General features: G+C 37.1%; 1 protein-coding gene across 3 annotated transcripts in view; it reads left to right on the top strand.

Annotated features, from left to right (window-relative positions):
* Positions 1–4,826: 4,826 nt before the first annotated feature.
* kcnj14 (potassium inwardly rectifying channel subfamily J member 14) overlaps positions 4,827–19,609 on the top strand; it is a 34,710-nt gene continuing 19,927 nt past the window's right edge. For all 3 annotated transcript variants that reach the window (XM_048153821.1, XM_048153820.1, XM_048153819.1), the window contains exon 1: positions 4,827–5,701. The gene's annotated coding sequence lies outside the window, so the exon portion shown is untranslated. The remainder of the gene's footprint in view (positions 5,702–19,609) is intronic.

Genomic DNA, 19,609 nt, shown 5'->3' with positions numbered 1-19,609 from the left:
AACTACTATTATTACTTATTCCATATCAATATTCTTTATCTTTAACAACTTAAAAAATTGAGTAAATTGGACACAATTAAGAATTGCACACAAAGAGAGGGATTTAATCTGATTTTCTTAGCATGCTTTGATACAGGCTGCATAAGAAGAGTTAATGTTGAAATTACAAGTAAATTTTATGTGTTTTTGCACAAAATTAATAAAATGGATATAGGATGAGATCTGTTAGTGTTTAACATTTTGTCATGTTTGAATTTATAGGAGTTTGTTATGTTACCATTTTGTACATTACATTACATTAGTACAGTAAACTGCATGTTGCTTATATTAAAAAATTATTGTCTGTAAGTAATGATAGTCTTAGTTAATTATGTTAGCACATGTATGTTGGCCATAACTAGCTAATAGTTAGCTGCTCGTCTTAGTGGATTTAAATGAAATAACTTCACATTACTCATAATATTGTTTTTTTTTTAAATTGGCTTATAGTTAATAAGTTCCCATAACTTGTTGGGTTTATGCAATTTAATTTGTCATGGTACTAAATGTAATTATTGAGATCTACTTAAATTTTTACTTACATTTACTCAGTTCATAAAGTATATTTCATAGCTTCAAAATGTATGCTGATCCACTAGTGTATATATATATTTTGCTTTTCACCTACTGGCTTGTGTCTAATCTTATACTAAACTTGGCATTGTGTACTTTGCATTTTGTTCTTGGCATTGTGAGTAACTCATATGGCAAATTGCTTGTGATGATCCTCATTTGTAAGTCGCTTTGATTAACAGCATGCGCTCAATGAATACATGCAATGCAATGTAATTAGCATAAAAATACTTGTGGAAATTCATGCTGGTCTTTCCACTGATCAAGCAACTGGTATCATTTTAATAAACATGCTTTAAGATTTTCAGCTAATCACTGCCCCTTTCAGCCTCTCATCTTCATTTCATGCTGCTCTCCGACTTGAGGCCTGTAGATTAACACATTAGATTTCGTGGTGTGTGGAGTCTTGATGCCTAAAGCTTAAGGGTAAGGTCCTGCCCTTCCCAGGTTGTCTCCCTTCACATCAAAGGGATCATAATTGCCAGGCACAACTGCCCAGCCCCGCCGGGACCCCCAGCTCAACCTGCGTGTGTGTGTGTGTATTTCAGTGCTGTGCCACTGCACATGGGTTTCTAACAAAAACAATCTGATTAAGGTACCTTGACATAAATAATCACAGACCCTTTAAATGGCTTTAAACCGCCCTTGTGCTTTGCTTACATTATGTTAATTAATTCTCCAAAGTCTTCGTCAGCCAATTGACAGATTGCCCTTATGTTTGACTTCTCCTTACAGCAGATTTAATTAAATGGGCGGACATTTTTGCACGTAACAAATGGTTTGTTTCCCTGCAGACTGATTAGTAGAGTTCAAGATGAAATATTGATCCTCCATCTCTGGTGCTGATGTTTATATTCACGTCACTTTCAGTAGTCCTCTGTAATAAAGATAAAGGACTGACATCCCTCCAACACAGTTTGTTAAATGATCGACTTGCACATAAATTAGATCCATTGAAAATCTTTAGACTTTCTTTTGCTGTATCTATGCATGTTCATACATATAGAGAAACAAACGGTGCAGATTTGTTTTTATCAATACATTATTTGGACCAATAAGTTGATTTGGGACCAAATTCAGTAATGTATCACATATGCATATATAGTCAAATGTCAGCAAGGCTGTGATTCATAAGCAACACAAAAAGTGTTGTGCCTGAATGAATCAGTGTGTTTGAAGGAATAGATTGAGTGAATGATTCAATGACTCACTCATAAAGAGAGTTACTTATTTTGTTCCTAAATGATTCAGCGCTTTTGAACGAATCGGTTAAATGAATAATTCAATGGCTGCATCTGAATATGCATACTTCCCTCCTATATATAGGGTAAAAAGAGTATGTGAAAAGAGTAGTTTGTCCAAATTCACAGTATTCATAAAACAGTAGACATAGGGCCAGATTTACTAACAGCTTGCACCAGCGCAAACCCTCTTTTGGCGTTAAAAACCTACTCTCGGGATTTACTAAAGACACGCAGTGCAAAATTAGCGCTGAAAAGGTGTGGACTGAGTTGTTTTTGCTGCTGACCTTATTGCATATGCATTTATAGGAGTTTCCCTTTCAGATGCAAAATTTATGGGAGGAGAGTTTTTAAATGAATCACGCAACACAATTTACTAATGTTTGCGCTAGTCAAAAAAGCATGTCTTACCCCATTTTGCAACATGGCTGCAATTGTTGCTGCTAGAAAAAGACACTGCAAAGAACAGAAAGAGTGTGGTAGAAGGGAGAAAATATTTTCCACTCAATTTTTTTTTTCAAATGGCAGAGGAAGATGTTATCCGTATATTACATGTAACAAATTGAGCCTGTGTTGATCCGCACCTGATGAGCATCAGCTCTGCTTATTTGCGACCCAACACTAATTTGCACTGCTGTTGGTAGATTGCGTTGGTCATTATGTAAATGATTTGACTGCATCTGTGTTCTTTAATTTGCGCGTCAGTAGTAGATCATGCGCAAAACTTGCCACTCCCATCGGCATATTTGTGGAACTGCGCTCTCACGCTAATTTGCCCCGTTTAGTAAATCTGGCCCAAAGAGTCCCTGAATGACCTACTACTTCTAGTAAAATTAGATTGTTGATTGAATGATTCACTGACTCACTCATCTTATTTGGTTCCTCAATGAATTAGTGTTTTGAACACGACTGACTGAATGATTCAATGACTCACTTACAATTTTACTATAATAAGGTGTGTATTTGTTTTATGAGATCACTGACTTGACTAATTTGACCTATACTGTTTTTAACACTACTTGATTCCTCCACCAAGTGGACTTCCGGTTCCATCGCCATAAAGTCTATGGGTTTTTTGAATGGGTTTTTGCTAAATCGCCTGAAATAAGGTCTGTGGTTAACAAAGCCTCTAAATATTTTCACGTTTTGATCTATGACATAAAACACACCAGTTATAACCCGCGTGTGATTTTTTAAACCTTTATTGTGTCTTAAAAACGGCGGTTGCTAAAAGGGACTACTTCCTTTGGTGGGGACTTTAGACGTCATCATAACAAACAGGACATTTGGACCGCATTTCTCATGAAAAAGTGGATAAGCGCATACATACATAGCGCAGATCATAATCAGAGAGCATATTTTTAAATAAAGTTGTTTTTTGAATAAATTTTGAGGAAGCTTGGTGGCGGTGACGTTGATCCGTGACCATGGTGTGCTGTAGTCCGTTTATAGCCTACTGTTAGCTTTTTATATCTGACCACTTTATTTAGGCTTCAAAATGTATAAATGTTGTGTTAACTTATAAAGATTATCTTGATAAAAAAAAACGTGTAAGTGTCATAACCCTTTGTTAAACACAGAGCTTATTTTTTGCGATTTTCCAAAAGTCTATGGGAAAATTCGATCGAGGGAACCCGTGTGCCGCTAACTTCTGGGTTGGCCTACAAAAACACATCATCTCTGACGTGTAATCTATTATTTTATAATACTATTACTTGTAATACTTAATACTACCATTACTTTTGATGGTGATATAAATAAATTGTTTAATGTTATTGTGAGCTTCTAGTTAACTTTAATTTATCAAGTTTCCCCCAAAATTATGTCTTTTTGAAGCTTCTTCCACTGCAAGAACAAAAAACAAACTGAGTGAATCTGACTTTCAGTTCAGCGTTTTATAGATCTGGCAACCCAAGGTACAGAGATTGGATCAGATTCCAGTGGAGATTGGCTTTTGTTCATCTGGATGTTTATCTTATTCCACGACCACACTGAACATGTGCTGAAAGGTAGCACAGGATTACGTCTGCATTTATGAAAGTTAGATTATATAATCCCAGTTTCCATGAAAATTAACCAGTCCTGCTTTCCAAGAACTGACATGTGGATGTATGTTGACACACATAACTTAATTGGGATTTTTTTTTAAATGTTTAATACCAGTATTATTTTTTAATTTTAATGAATCTGACTTTCTAATACTAAAGACATAATAGCCAAAAGCAGTTTGTGTGTGTCCTTGTCTTACATCATTGTACTTGAACACAGACAGAAAAGGCACAGAGTTCATGCACAATGTGAGCAGAAGGACAGTTAGCTGTCTATTCAGGAGTAATTTAGCACTGCAATTTATTGTTTTTTAATTTATATAATTCTATTTTTGTATGTAAATATATTATTATTTAATTAATGTAATATTCTTCTTTTTATTGAAAGCAGAAAGCATCTAATCAGGCAAAACAAACTACAGTGATGTGGAAATAAGCTTCAGACAGAGTGTGTGGTACAGAAGGGAATCTGCATTTCTCAAAAACAAGTCCAAATGTCCTAAAGTTTATTAGGCTGTACAAATAACAATAGTATGTGGTTATTTTTATAAATGGGACTTTAAAACTGCAAATTAACATTGCTATTAAAGCCACTTTAATCTTATAAAACTTAAAACAGATCCATTTTATTGTAAAACCACACATTCTTTTACATTTAGAGGCACATTCATTCTGCTGTTTAAGCCAGTCACAGTATAACCATGTCCAGGTGAGTTTCTTTTTTCACACTTATATAACAGACCACTTTTTCACAGTGAACCGTGTTAGCTGTCAAAATTTTTACTGGTTCAGCAAGTGGTCAGTCAAAATTTATTCTCACTGTCTATTCCGTCAAAATAGAAAGATCTTGTTCTGCCTGATTAAATCAATAGAAGCATTCTGCCCTCTAGTGGTTCGTATATACAACCTCATCTGTAACGTGAAATTAAATGACGTTGACTTTTATTTCAGTTGATTAATTATGTAAATATATTTTGATCAACTAATCAAAACCCTCCACATACTATATGGCTGTAAAACATAAAACAATAAGTAACTAGCCTATGTACAAAACATGTTGACATTAGTATAACCAAATATTTGATCAGTCATAAATAAATTATTAATGTATTTTGTATAGCCAATCACTTCTATTCTGTCAGCCTGTGTCAGCCTCTCTTTCCGTTTCTGTTTCCGTGCCTGGAGAGCATTTTCCATTGATCAATCTCATTTTTTTTTTTTTTTTTTTTTTGGCCTCATGTAAGATAAAGAGCAATAGGCATCTCATTCATTCTAAATGTAGCCTATTTATCGTTTGTCTGCTTGTTTTATATTTCAGTTCTGTATCATACCCACTTTAGAATGGACCTTGCCAGTTTATAAGCATTAAAACTTCCTGTGATGTTGCTATGAACCAACCATTTGTTGATAATATGACGTAACAAATAAACATTAGCTACTAAACCAAAATATTCAGATTTCTGTTACAGTAAGTTTGAATGTCAATGTCATGAAACAACGACTAAGAAAAGAGGGACAGTCAGACTGAGAGGATGAAGAGGGGGAGAGGAAAGGATGCAGCTTACTGAAGTTTTCCTCCCTGCTGGTGAGCGCGCGGAGCAGAGCACGCGGAGAGCGCCCACGCAACACTTTCACGCGCCGCAAAGCGTTTTAATGTGACGCATACTCAAACAGCAGTGCAGCCGCTTTATTTGACTTGTGCTTTAATATTAATTGAACAGCGTTATAGAAATAAAATTGAAATGGAACAGACATCACGCTCATATGGACTATTAAGTGATGACATTTGTGCATGAGCCGGTGAGTCGTTTTTTTTTCTCTCTTCAAACTTCAAATTTGACTTCCAGTGGCTTAGTTCCAGTGCTTTTTCTTATATTATTATTTAAGAAAACATACATTTGCCATATGAGCAAATAATAGTATAGTTGTGCATGAGGTAGGCTAGTTCATTACGACGTAAAATTAAACCCTATGTTTGTAGTGCTAATTGGTGAATAAGTCATAAACACGAAATGTAACCACAAAACATTTCACAGCGAATTTACTCAAAATGTAGGTTAATTGCTTTATTAGTACGCTTTTGTGGTCTTTGTTAGCACTCAAACATATATGAGTAATTCAAATCGTTAAAACTCGTCTGTTGCCAGGCTGACCTGTGACCAGGTCAAGGTGAAGGGCATTTCCATCAGGCCTCATGAAGCGGCCGATACCAGCAAAACAAGCCTTGATTACTTTATAATAACTTTCATTGATCATTAAGTCATTAAAAATACTGTAGAAATATTTGATATTTAGCTGCACACTAAAACAAATTAATACACCATTAAAAAACGATATGTAGCCTATTTGAGATCAGCATGTAAGCCAACTCAAGTATGAATAGGCTTTGACAATCTGTAAATTAAACTTTCATGGCATTTCTCACTATTTCTTTGTAATGTATTATGCATTAGACTTATATTGTAATGTTTGTTCATTTCATTATTAAAAGTTATAAAACGTGTCCCCCAAAGCTTATAGATGTAATAGTATTTCTGTAGCCGACATTCTTGAATATATTCTGTATATAATTACTTGAAGAACGTAGATTAAAGTACAGATTTGTATGTATGTGCTACAGTATTCTTTGTTAGATATCAAAATTAATCTGATAGTCTTATTGTCTGAAAGGACATTTAAATGTATTTCAGTGATGTTTTAGTTTGGTTTGCTTTATTAATCCCATGGGGCAATTAGTTAATTCTATATATGGATCATTGATGAATAAGGTTTTTTAAATCGTAAAAAAACATAATGGAGATATAATTAATTTTGAAGTTTTATTAAGTGTTAACAATGAGATTATGTGGGTTTTATAACCATTTAACACTGCTTTTGTCATTTTTTACAATATGGACAAGATTTGTCACCAAAAAAGTCCGGTTTAACCAAAATTTTGGTTTTACCGAATGACACTTTTGGTTATACCGAATGATAATATTTTCAAACAATGCTAACAGGCTGATATCTAGCTAGCTAGCTAGCAAAAGGACAATCAAACATTTCATATTTAGTGCAAATTTTTAAAATATAACAACATTTTCCTTGTTTTATAGTGGTTGTACCGAATGTTTCGGGACATGTGTATGAGCGAGTTAAAACGTTAGTTTTTCAAATAGCTAAAAGAGAGTTAGTTACTTTGCTTCATGACCATGTGGTCCTTTGCAGGTGTCTGAATGATGTCACATCCTGTCACATGATATTGACCGCATGACTTGATCCAAAATGGTCCCTTTATATTGGTTACTCCGAATTACATCAATGAAATTCATTTTTCTGGACATTCTTTCTCATAACAAAGCAACGACTTCTACACATAATTTTAATACCTTTTTGCACTGTGTTAATATATGATGTTATAAAATCATGCCAGAATAAAAAATATATACATTTATTACATTTTTAGATATTTTAATCGCAAATGAAATGGCTGAATTGGCCTTTGGACGGTTAAACCGAATGACCTTTTGACACTTCAAAGTCTTTAAAATACCGTAGCAAAAATAATAAAAACCTTTTGGATTCAATAAAAGAGATCTAGTTGTACTACCTTACATACTTTGGATGTCAAATCCTTGTTTTTTATTATTATTAAGGTCTTTGGACAGAAAAAAATGACCTGTCACGTTATTGACCCAAATAACAAACAACCCAAAATAGGTCCTTTTATAAACAAGGCTGCATTAACTTACTAAAGTAAACCACACCGAGAGGCAGTTGCAATTTTTTTTTTAAAGATCAATAGTATAGCTGTCCTCCTTTAGTCCCACTGCAAAGAGGATTTACATTTAATTTCTCTGTCCCTCATCTGACACTGTTTACAGTATTATTAGTTTGTAGTTGAGTGAGATTAACCTCAAGGTCATTAGTTCTAATAATCAGAGCTTTCTTTTTTTGACTCGGTGAAAAGGTTTATTTGGTGTTGCAACATCACAATAACTTTAATTAGGAGAATCTGTGTTTAAGTATATGAACACTTAAAGCTAAATGCTCTCAGACTAAAGGATTAACTTTTCATCTCCCATCCTCCTCCTCTAGATGATGGGCTGGAGAGAGAATCTGAAAGCGATAGCGTGAGAGACTGATATGCTTTCTCCCATTTAACTTTTGATGCATCGCTTCACATGAGAGACTACAAACTACTTTTTGTTATTTCTTGTGTGCAGAGGAGGGGCAGAAGAAACGCTGATAAAAAAAGGAGAAATAACAATGAGATGAAAAGATTTATGCATTATTTCAGTCCAAAGATTAATCTTCAATAATGCGAGAGGCAGAGCTGTAGGAGGTACAGAGAAAATTGAGTCAGAGATGGTTGAGATGATGAACATTAAAAAGAGATATTTCCATTAAAACATGCTCGAGGAGACTCAGAAAGCATATGAGTGCATACGGTGAACGTGATTTCACCAAGTACAACATGTTCCTGGATCGACATCTTTGTTGATACTGGAACAAGATTCCAATTAACCAATCAGATTTGAGGGACAAGATTAGAGTTTACAAAATATGTTGATCCAAGAACATGTCTTACTTGGAAAAATCACGATGAATGGATATGTGCATGAAATGAACAGCAATCAAATCTATAGGCTATTATAGGCTACAACAGTTTGTTCCAGTCCTGGAATTTCACTCCGCTTGTCCATGTTTGCGTGGTCTAGAGTAGACTAGACAGTCTGTGGCGGGGGATTTTTCAGTTAAAGGTCCCGTTTTTCGTGGTTTTTTGAAGCTTTGATTGTGTTTATAGTGTGCAATATAACATGTGTTCATGTTTTGCGTGTAAAAAAACCCAGTATTTTTCACATAATTTACTTATCTGTATACCGCTGTTTCCACTGTCATAAAAACGGGCTGATGACTTCCTTGTTCTATGAAGTTCCTCCTTCAGAAATACGTAACGAGTTCTGATTGTGCCAGCGGTTCCTGTGTTGTGATTCGACAGCAGCTTAGCGAACCTTGCCCAGAAAGGTCACGCCTCTTACCATAACGTGGAGATGCATGCGCTCAGTGTTATTGTAAACATGTGCTGCACATAGTTTTACATGTGGATTATAATTTTCGGGAACTGAGTTAAACATAAATTGTAACCATTGATCTCTAAGTACAGCGTCCCTGGGAAGGCCAAACAAAGGTGATTGGACAGCGGGATGAAAATAACAGCGTTTCGACGGCATGGCGACAAACACACTCTACAAACGCAACTCTTGCTCTTCTCCGTGGGAGCGCAACAAGACCACGCCCCCTTTTTTGTGTATTCCTGTGGGCGGAGGTTAGTCAAAAAACTGTTTTAGTGACGTCATTAAAGAAGGAAGTAGAGGGATGTAGTCCAAACTGGCCGTTCGATATAGGCGACTTCTGTTAAATAAAATATCTCGCTTTGCATTGAACTTTGAGCTTTAAAATTTTACAGATTTTATTTATACTGTAACAACAACATTACACACTAACTAAAGTTTGAAACATGGGATCACGAAGAACGGGACCTTTAAAGTTTTTTCGGGTGACCTTTTTTTTGACAGCGGGTGGCGACAAGTGACTGCCTTTATGACAGAGTCATTGAATCATTATAGGGCTGCACAACGATTAGTCGCGATTAATCGTTTGCAAAATAAAAGTCTGTGTTTACGTAATTAATGTGTGTGTTCTGTGTATAATAATTATGTATTTATAAATACACACACATACATATGTATATTTAAGAAAAATGTTATATTTATATATAAAATATTTATATTTATATATAATATAAAATATATTTAAATATATATATTTATTTATACATCCATATATTTCTTAAATGTATACATGTATGTGTGTGTATTTATATATACATAATTATTATACACAGAACACACACATTTATTACGTAAACACAGACTTTTATTTTGCAAACGATTACTCGCGATTAATCGTTGTGCAGCCCTAAATCATTATTAATTCAGCTGTTTTATGATTCATTCAGGAATGAAGCACCACTGCTTGGAGATGCAGAACTGTTGATTGATCCTGCTGTTGTTTCGTTTGGAACTATTTTCGGAAATAGACAAAGTAACTCGCAATACTGCGCCTAACACATAATTTACTCAATATTGTTTATTGAACTTTTGTAAAAAAAGTAAATTGCAATCATGCTATTGGTCTGAAGATCTGCAGCCTCTCTCCAAGGGCAAAAGTTTGCCAACTCATATTAAAAGAACGATAACTATACAATAACTATATTAGCGTCCAACATTATGTTCTGTTTATTATAAGCTTGCATTGCAGTTGTGTTGTCTGCCGCTTTTAGATGCTTGAACTCTTTAAAGTTGATTGAATTCTGATGGACTGTCAATTTTTTTTATTGTTCATCATCTGGAAAATATTGTAAACTGATTCCAATTATTATTTTTTTTCTTATTGTTATCATATATTTGTGGTGTGGACTTCTCTATTCTCATATAATTAGAATGATTATTGAAAGTTACAAGTTTAGTCAAGTTCACAACAACTATATATAATATAGTTATATATAATATGATATAATAATATATAGGGCTGTAACGATATGCGATATGAAACCGAAATCGCGATACGCAGGTCCACGAACCTGTATCGCGATGTGAGAAGGCAGAATCGCGACACACCCCTTCCAACTCCCAGAGTTATCCTTCCTGTCCAGATCCAATGCTACCACATTTTTAAATTACTATAAGTATTAGGGGTGTAACGATTTATCGTAGATGGTGTGTCTCAATCAGCTCTCTAGTTCAGTAAGTGTTTCGGGCACACATTGAATCTTGCAAGCAGGTTTAAACGTTTCTCATGTCAGTCTCTTGCATGGTCGCATGAGAAAAGTCGTGGCTTTCTTTCACCGCAGTGCACAGCAACAGCTGTGCTCACAGAAAAGCAAAAGACGCTTGCGATGCTTTGCTTTAAGAAGTTCTGTGGGGCCGTTCACATATTGCGTCTTTTCCGCGTGCAAGTCAGTTATTATTTTCAAATGTAGCCGCGCGGCAAGCGCGCTCATAATGGGATCAACGCGGTCGCGACGCGCATGCAATTCTCAACTTCTCAGAATGCCGCAAGCGCACCGCAGGTCGTGTGACAAGAATCAACCGATCAGCTATGGCCTTTCCGTAACAAAACATCAAAAGCTCAGCCGAACAGCTGATCATAGCTGTACATGGTGGTTTTTATATCTTATCTCCATCAATATATCTCGTAGTAAAACTAATGCAAGGGCTAGAAATCATTTATCCTTAGCAGAAACATCCTGATCCTCTTGGAGAGCTCAGTTCATGGTTGCATAGCAACGACCGACGCCACGGGAGCGCAAGCGCTTTGGAAAGAAGGAGAAGCGGTGCGGCCGCGCCTTCCACGCGTTTTTAGACGCGATATGTGAACGGCCCCTATTCATAATTCTAAGTTCATGTTAAATTTAACATTTTTTTTTCAGTGACAGACAGCCCTATTCAGCTGTTAATTTGAATACAGAAGGTTTTTATTAAAATTTTATATTTATTTATTTTATTGAAATGTGATCTTGTATGTACAACAAGGAAAATTATTGAAATTTGTTCATGTTTTTTTAATAAATCTTGTTTGAATTTCAGTTTCATTTTGTTCAAAATATCGTGATACGTATCGTATCGTGAACTCCGTATCGAGATACGTATCGTATCGTGACCTGAGCGTATCGTTACACCCCTAATAATATAATATAATAACCTTTTTAATTCTTTGAGAGTATGGAAGTCCACACCGCAGTTATAACGATAACATCTCAGAGGAGCAATTTAGTTGGAATTACTTTCAGAACATTTTTTTTTTCCAGCTGATGAATGATAAAAACATTGACAGCCAATCAGAAACAACCAAACTTTAGCATTTAAAGTGGCAGACCACATAACTGCAGCGCGTGGTTATGATAAACAAAACGTTACACGTGCATGCATGTGAAGACATATATATTGTATTAGCTTTTTATTATAGTTATCCTTGGTGTGAACAGGACTTTACCGAACGCTCCAATATCTGTTTTGGTGCAGGATGAGACTTTAAGCATTGTTGGCAGCCACCTGTCCTAACTGATATAGACTTTATGATATGGATCTTCACAGACATGTGCAAATAAGGCTGTGAGACCGCAGGGTGTTCCACGTGTCATTGAATGATTCAGAATGGTACTCGTGCCATTTGCGTGGCATTTGGCACAGGGCATTTGTAGTTGGAAAAACAACATAACCATAAGCTGACAATGTAATTCCCTCACCAACTAAACATGCACAAGCTTGCTCTTATCATAAATGACTGTGTGATAAACATACTCATAGACACTGTTAGTTCTATGATAAGACTGTAGTTGTCATGAGTTACAAGTAGCTCTGACATCATACCAGTAGTTCAGAAGCAGTTCCTCACTGAATTTATAACCCTTAAAGGGTTGAAGAGGCTGTAGTGTCCTATAAAAATTGGTTAGGGTTGCAAACAAGTACTCAGGCAATGTTGTGTCATTGCAGGCTCATCAATGCTACTGCAGCAACAGGCAGTTTTTAAACAAATTCAGCACTCCCACGTATATCTAAGGTATCACAACACTTTATATGCTCCTGGGGTTGAAGTGTTGCTATCTCAGCAGCAACAGACCACAGTGAGGAAGCCAGGGAGACAGAGAAGTGAATGAGGAGGGCCGTGATATTACAGTGCTCAGTGTAAATGAGTATAACCCCTTTGAAAACTAACATTTTAAACAATATCTCAATGAAAACAAAAACAATTTGTTGACAAGACTAAGTTTAAATAACATCTGTTTAACTTATATCATGAAAGTAATGTTAATAACATAACTTAGAGAACAAAAGTATCAGTTTTACTCAAATTAGGGTGATGCAAAAATAAGTACACCCCACTGAAAGTCTCTGGAGCAAAGCTAAATGTTAGACTACAAATGTCTAATTTAACAAGAATTCAACCACGGGTGAATCTAATTATTCATTACACTGGTGTCCAGCAGACAGTTGACTATAAAAGGATGTTAAAACCCCTTCCAATTTCATGCTGTCAGCAATGGCACCACATGAAAGAGAAATATCACAAGACCTGAGAAAGACAATAATTTCTTTACACCAGAAAGGTGAAGGCTACAAGAAGACCAGCAAAGCTTTACTTAGTCAGAATACTGTAGCAAAAGTGGTACAAAAATTTTAAAAACGTCCAGGTCGTCCACAGAAGTTAACACCTCGACAGGAGCGTCTTCTGATGAGAAGGGTTGAAGAAAATCGGCATGCAAGTTCACTGCAGTTATCTAAAGAAGTAGAAAGCCAAACTGGGTTGACTATTTCCCGTGGCACAATATGGTGTACACTGCAGAGGAATGGCATGCATGGGTGCCGTCCACGAAAGAAGCCTCTCCTAAAGCCCAGGCACAAAAAAGCCTGCCTAGAGTTTGCCAGGGCCCATGCTGCCAAAGATGAAGACTACTGGGACTCTATACTCTGAAGTGATGAGACCAAGATAAATGTTTTTGGAACTGATGGCTTCAAAACTGTATGCCGTCGCAAAGGTGAGGAATACAAAGAAAACTGCATGGTGCCTACAGTGAAACATGGTGGTGTCAGTGTCCTTATGTGGGGCTGCATGAGTGCTGCTGGTATCGGGGAGCTGCATTTCATTGATGGCATCATGAGTTCACATGATACTGAAAGAGAAGATGCTGCCATCACTCCATGCCCTTGGTCGTCATGCACTTTTCCAACATGACATCTAAGGCCACTGTTGGATTTCTGAAGAAGAACAGGGTGAAAGTGATTCAGTGGCTCCTGATCTGAACCCAATCGAACACCTATGGGGAATTCTGAATAGACAAGTTGAGCATCACTCTCCATCCAGCATCCAGTCTCTAAAAGAGGTCATTCTTGAAGAATGGAAAAAGATAGATGTTGCAAAATGTTGCCAACTTGCTCATTTCATGCCTAGAAGACTTGGTGCTGTCATTAAAAATCATGGAGGCCATACAAAGTACTAGATGAAGTAGTTTTTGTTGTGAGGTGTACTCATTTTTGCATCGCCCTAATTTGAGTAAAACTGAAAATTTTGTTCTCTAAGTTATATTATTAACCTTACTTTCATGTTATAAGTTAAACAGATATTATATAAAACTTAGTTTTGTCAACATTTTGGAAATTGTTTTTGTGTTCATTGAGATATTGTTTAAAATATTACTTTTCAAAGGGGGTGTACTCATTCACGCTGAGAACTGTATGTGCAGGAGAGAGTTTGGCAGGATGAGGCATATGGTATGTCACAGTCTGAAGAAAGAAAGCATAAAAAAATGCAACCTGTCACTGACATGAGATTGCTGCAGTAGCAAACCACAACCATCCAATCAATTCCCAATGGACAAAATCAAATCCTGCGTTACATTTTGCCTTGGTTAAGAAACAGTTTCACTCATATATACGTCACACTAGGGTAGAAAAGACTATCGCAACTTATGTTTAATGCTGACTATAGAGGAATATTCCATGTTCAATGCAAATTAAGCATCAGCATTTTAGACTTGATTTTAATGTTCATTACCACAAAAACATTATTTTGACTCTCCCTTCTTTTAAAAAAAAAATGCAGAAATGGATGTGTAGTCATGTCAGAAAAGTTGTAAAATTTGATATAACTTCACATAGAAAATGTTGGTAAGCTTTTTTTTCACACTAAAATTGTATTATGTACATTGTGTGGCTATACTATTGAAACAGTGAGTATTTTAATACTTGTGAATCTACCTCACCATAACCTCATTACCAGCAAACATTTTTTTGTGTGGTAATTAACATCATGGCACAAATGCTGTCAACTGATCTTAACTTGTACTGACCCTAGAATATTTCTTTAAGATTTTAAAAATATCATTCCTCATTTATCGATTTAAGAGAAAAGTAGCCTCTACTTTGCATACATTATAGTTCTAATGATTAGGTTATTATACTGAAACCTATTGTGGAGAGAATCAGTGAGTTGTGATGTTATCTGTAGTTAATTCTTTCTCATTACAGCACTCAGATTAACATGAGTTAGTTTCTAGCCAGGCTTCAGTAGGCTGACTGGATTACTATAATCTCATCGCATGCCTTTGGCATACCTAGACTGAGAGATATAGAAGAAGACAGCAAATTAGAGAATTAAAGTGAGCGAGAGAGCTGCACAGAGAAATTGAGAGTGAGCCGGAGAGGGAAATGGAGAGAGACACAGCCCGGCCATGTGAATGCATGGACTTTTTGTGGCCCCATTTTGTGGCATAGAGGAATCGATGACACTATGGATTGGTTGTGCAGTATGTGGGCTGTTGTATTACTGCATGTGTTCTGCTGCAGGTGGCTTAACATGTATTTCCACCATATACCAATACTATATGCAGCCAGTCACAGAGCTTGTTACATGAGCATTATAAATTTTAAACAATTAGATATTTGTGAGTAATGTTTTATTCAATAAATTTGCATTCCCTTAATGTTTCAGGCTTTGGTTCTGTGTAAATTAAATTGTGCCACTTTAACATGGTCATGACACTCAGTACGAGTCTTCTGTTCATTCGGCTGCTCACAAGAATAAGCATCACTTGAGCATCACTTGGAATATTAGTACAGGTCTGCCATGTGCTTCTTGATCACATAAAATGGTCAATACTAGAAGTCTACTACAATACTAAAAGACAAACATACTACTTGTCATTTTACTAATGAATGTTGCTCATCTGTAAAGTGTCTGTAGTATTTAACTAGCGTACAGTATATACAACTCACACGATGAAGAAGACTTCAAGGAGACAGGCTTTAGTAACAAATACTCAGGAAACAGGCTTAACTCAGGAGAAATACACATATGCACTGACACCATCATTAACGAGAACCGACAAACACTAAGGGGGAACTGAAGGCTTATAAGCATGAACAAACAAAGGGGACTAATAAGTTGATTAACAAGACACAGGTGAATTAAATGACTAATTGAACAGACTGAGGAAAACTAGGTCACAGGACAGAATCAAAATCACAATGAAGGGGGAACACAGAACATATATGTTGCAGTATGCCCCCTCCCAAAAAGGTGTAGGCTGATCAATGGCTGACCAAGGTGGAGCCGAGGGACAAGGGAGCCCAGAGAAGCTATATGGCTGATGGTTTCCGGTGAAGCAGAGGAACGGAGGAGCCAGGGTGGAGCCGCAATGTCGACAGGCTGAGGTGGAGCGATAGGCCCGGAGGCTGGAGGCGGAGATGGGATCTTCCAGGCAAGGTGGAGCTGATGGCCTGAAGACACTTGGCAGATCCTTACAGCACATAGGAGATGCAGAGGGGCTGAAGGACAGCAGTGGAGGCGGGGCTGAGGAACTGGCTGATTGAGGAGGTGGGAGAGGGAGGCTGGGCGGGAATTCTGGAGACACAGCGAGCGCTGGACAAACAGGAGATACTGGACCTACGGGGGTGCTGGAGATTCAGGGGACGCTGGAGATACAGTGGTACTGGGTATAATCTCTCCAAAAAAGTCCATTAAATCCTCAAACAAGTCTTTCAACTCCTCAAAGTAACCTCCAGAGGTCAACTCGGTGGGGATGTCCACCCAACCCTCAAGTTCCACTAAAACTCCCTCTGCGATCCGTGGTGTTGTGGGCTAGCGCATCTGGTCAGACTCTGTAAGGGGCTCAGGCTCTGGGGCGATGTCCTCTCCTGTCCTTTCTGATGGATCAGGCTCATCGATCGCGGCATGCCAGTCTCCCTTGTCTGCGGTGGGCTCTAACAACATCAGGCCGCTTGTTGGTGGTGGATGGCTGGTCTCTGTTGGCGCTGGAGTCAGGGTGGGGCTGGTGAGTTCTTTCCTCGGCGGTGCAGATGGTGTATAGGGAATCGTTGCACACCAGCACCCACTCAGCGAACTCTGTGAAAGATCCTCGATGACCCACACCGGGTAGGCGAGCATTTGTGTGCTCATTCAACCTGGCCAAAAAGAAAGCGCAGAGGGGGCGAAGTCTGGGGAAGTCTGTTAGGCTCGCCAGATAGAGAAATCCACTGGTGTAGGCCTCGAGACTTTGCTGCTCCTGCATCAGAACAACAAGTGAGGCCATGCTGCTTTTCAGTTGGGTCAGTTCTTCTGTCATGTAACATGATGTATATAAACTTGCACAACAAGGAAGACTTCAAGGAGACAGGCTTTAATAACAAATACTCAGGAAACAGGCTTAACTCAGGAGAAATACATATATACACTGACGCTACCATTAACGAGAAATGACAAACACTAAGGGAGAACTGAAGGCTTATAAGCATGAACAAACAAAGGGGACTAATAAGTTGATTAACAAGACACAGGTGAATTAAATTACTAATTAAACAGACTGAGGAAAACTAGGTCACAGGACAGAACCAAAAACACAATGAAGGGGGGAACACGGAACATACATGTTATAACACAGTGGTAACTTGCAATTGTTTACTTATTTTACTTGATTTAACACATAAAAATTAAGTTTGTTGGAATAAATGAATGCATTTAGGTTGATTCAGCAATATTAAATAATATTTTTTGACTGAAAACTAATTAATTTATATGTCATAATTTTTAGGTTACCATTTTTTACAGTATGAATCTGTGTTGTCAGTACTGGCTGAAGTAAAATTACTTTCACATACTGTACCAGTATGAAATCTGCATGACATCAGCCATGAGATGTAATAATAGCGTACATTTCTCGATAAGATTATCCCCATCAGATTTCTGAAAAGGTGATCGAAAGGTTATTCACTGTACAGAATGTTATTGAATTGATTTTCACAAGGACCTTAATCTCCCTTCATAACACTTGAACATGGACATGTAATCAGGGAGAGGGATAGAAAGACAAAGAGAGAGGGAATACAGGATGGATAGAGTGATGAATGCAGTCTGCATGCCATGAGGTCAGAGAGAATAAACTGATGTTTTGTTGAAAATAATAATATTTAAATGTAGAGTCCTGGAACATTTTTATTTTTATGAATAATAGTGAATGTGCTTTCACCGTGCTCATTTTCACACCCAACTTATTAAAATATTCTGGGGTCAGAAGGAACATGCACTGTTATGCAGTCAAACATTGATTGTTGTGTAACCTTTGAGCTGATTTGCATAGATTTCGATAGTTTCCTGTTAATTGCAGTCTGTGATCAGTGCACTCCGACATAAGCCTGGCACTGCTGCTCTGGCTCCCTGCCAGCAATTATTCTAGAGCGTCCGCATATCACGCTGACCTTGGTCCCGTATCTTGGTCCTTCTGAATGCTGCACATGCTGGAGAAGATCAGGGGTGTTTGAATAGCACTCAGTTTTCATTAGCAGCATGGGAGATTTCACCAGACACCTCCAACATATGAAAGACAGTGATAAGGAGAGAGAAAGTGAGAGAGTCAGAGTGTCAATACACATGAAGTTCATTGAAATGGTTAAGAACTGTATTTAAAAAAAAAGACTTTTAGTCTATTCAGTGCTCTAGTGAGATAAATGTAATTTGGTTGTTATGACTGACCATGCACAAACAGACTGAGTTTGTTACAGTTGTGCTCAAAATCATGTGAGGTGTCTAAGGATTAGTCTCAGAATTTAAGAACCAGCTGTTGCCAGTCGTCCTCACAAAGATTTTATTAAACACGTTTAATATTTGCGACTGGTGCCCATGACTGTGCTGAGGAGATACGTTCCCTGTCAAACATCATTCTTGTAATTTTGTCTAACACATCTTCTTTGTGACGTTTCTTTTGTATTATTTCATAAGTTAACATTGCAAGTTAATTGTTTTGAGCTATTCATTTTGTTCTGCAGATGGTAAAAAAGTGAAACTGCATTCTGTAAAACTTAAAAATAAGCAGAGATTTTTTTTTTTTTTCCATTTAAAAAAATTACATTAATTAGCTATCCCTTTATTTCGACCAGGAGTCTAATAAAAGTTCAACAAAAAACATAAAATGGTAGCTTATGTAGGCTAAATAACGGCACTTGTTTCTGAATATATGTTAATTTAAATACAAACCCGATTCCAAAAAAGTTGGGACACTGTACAAATTGTGAATAAAAACAGAATGCAATGATGTGGACGTTTCAAATTTCAATATTTTATTCAGAATACAACATAGATGACATATCAAATGTTTAAACTGAGAAAATGTATCATTTTAAGGGAAAAATAAGTTGATTTTAAATTTCATGGCATCAACACATCTCAAAAAAGTTGGGACAAGGCCATGTTTACCACTGTGTGGCATCCCCTCTTCTTTTTATAACAGTCTGCAAACATCTGGGGACTGAGGAGACAAGTTGTTCAAGTGTAGGAACAGGAATGTTGTCCCATTCTTGTCTAATACAGGCTTCTAGTTGCTCAACTGTCTTAGGTCTTCTTTGTCGCATCTTCCTCTTTATGATGCGACAAATGTTTTCTATGGGTGAAAGATCTGGACTGCAGGCTGGCCATTTCAGTACCCGGATCCTTCTTCTATGCAGCCATGATGTTGTAATTGATGCAGTATGTGGTCTGGCATTGTCATGTTGGAAAATGCAAGTTCTTCCCTGAAAGAGACGACGTCTGGATGGGAGCATATGTTGTTCTAGAACTTGGATATACCTTTCAGCATTGATGGTGCCTTTCCAGATGTGTAAGCTGCCCATGCCACAT

This window comes from Megalobrama amblycephala, linkage group LG13 (genome assembly GCF_018812025.1).
Source record: "Megalobrama amblycephala isolate DHTTF-2021 linkage group LG13, ASM1881202v1, whole genome shotgun sequence".
NCBI classification, from domain to species: domain Eukaryota; kingdom Metazoa; phylum Chordata; class Actinopteri; order Cypriniformes; family Xenocyprididae; genus Megalobrama; species Megalobrama amblycephala.
The sequence above is the reverse complement of the archived record's forward strand: the minus strand, read 5'-3'. Positions and strand labels throughout refer to the sequence as shown.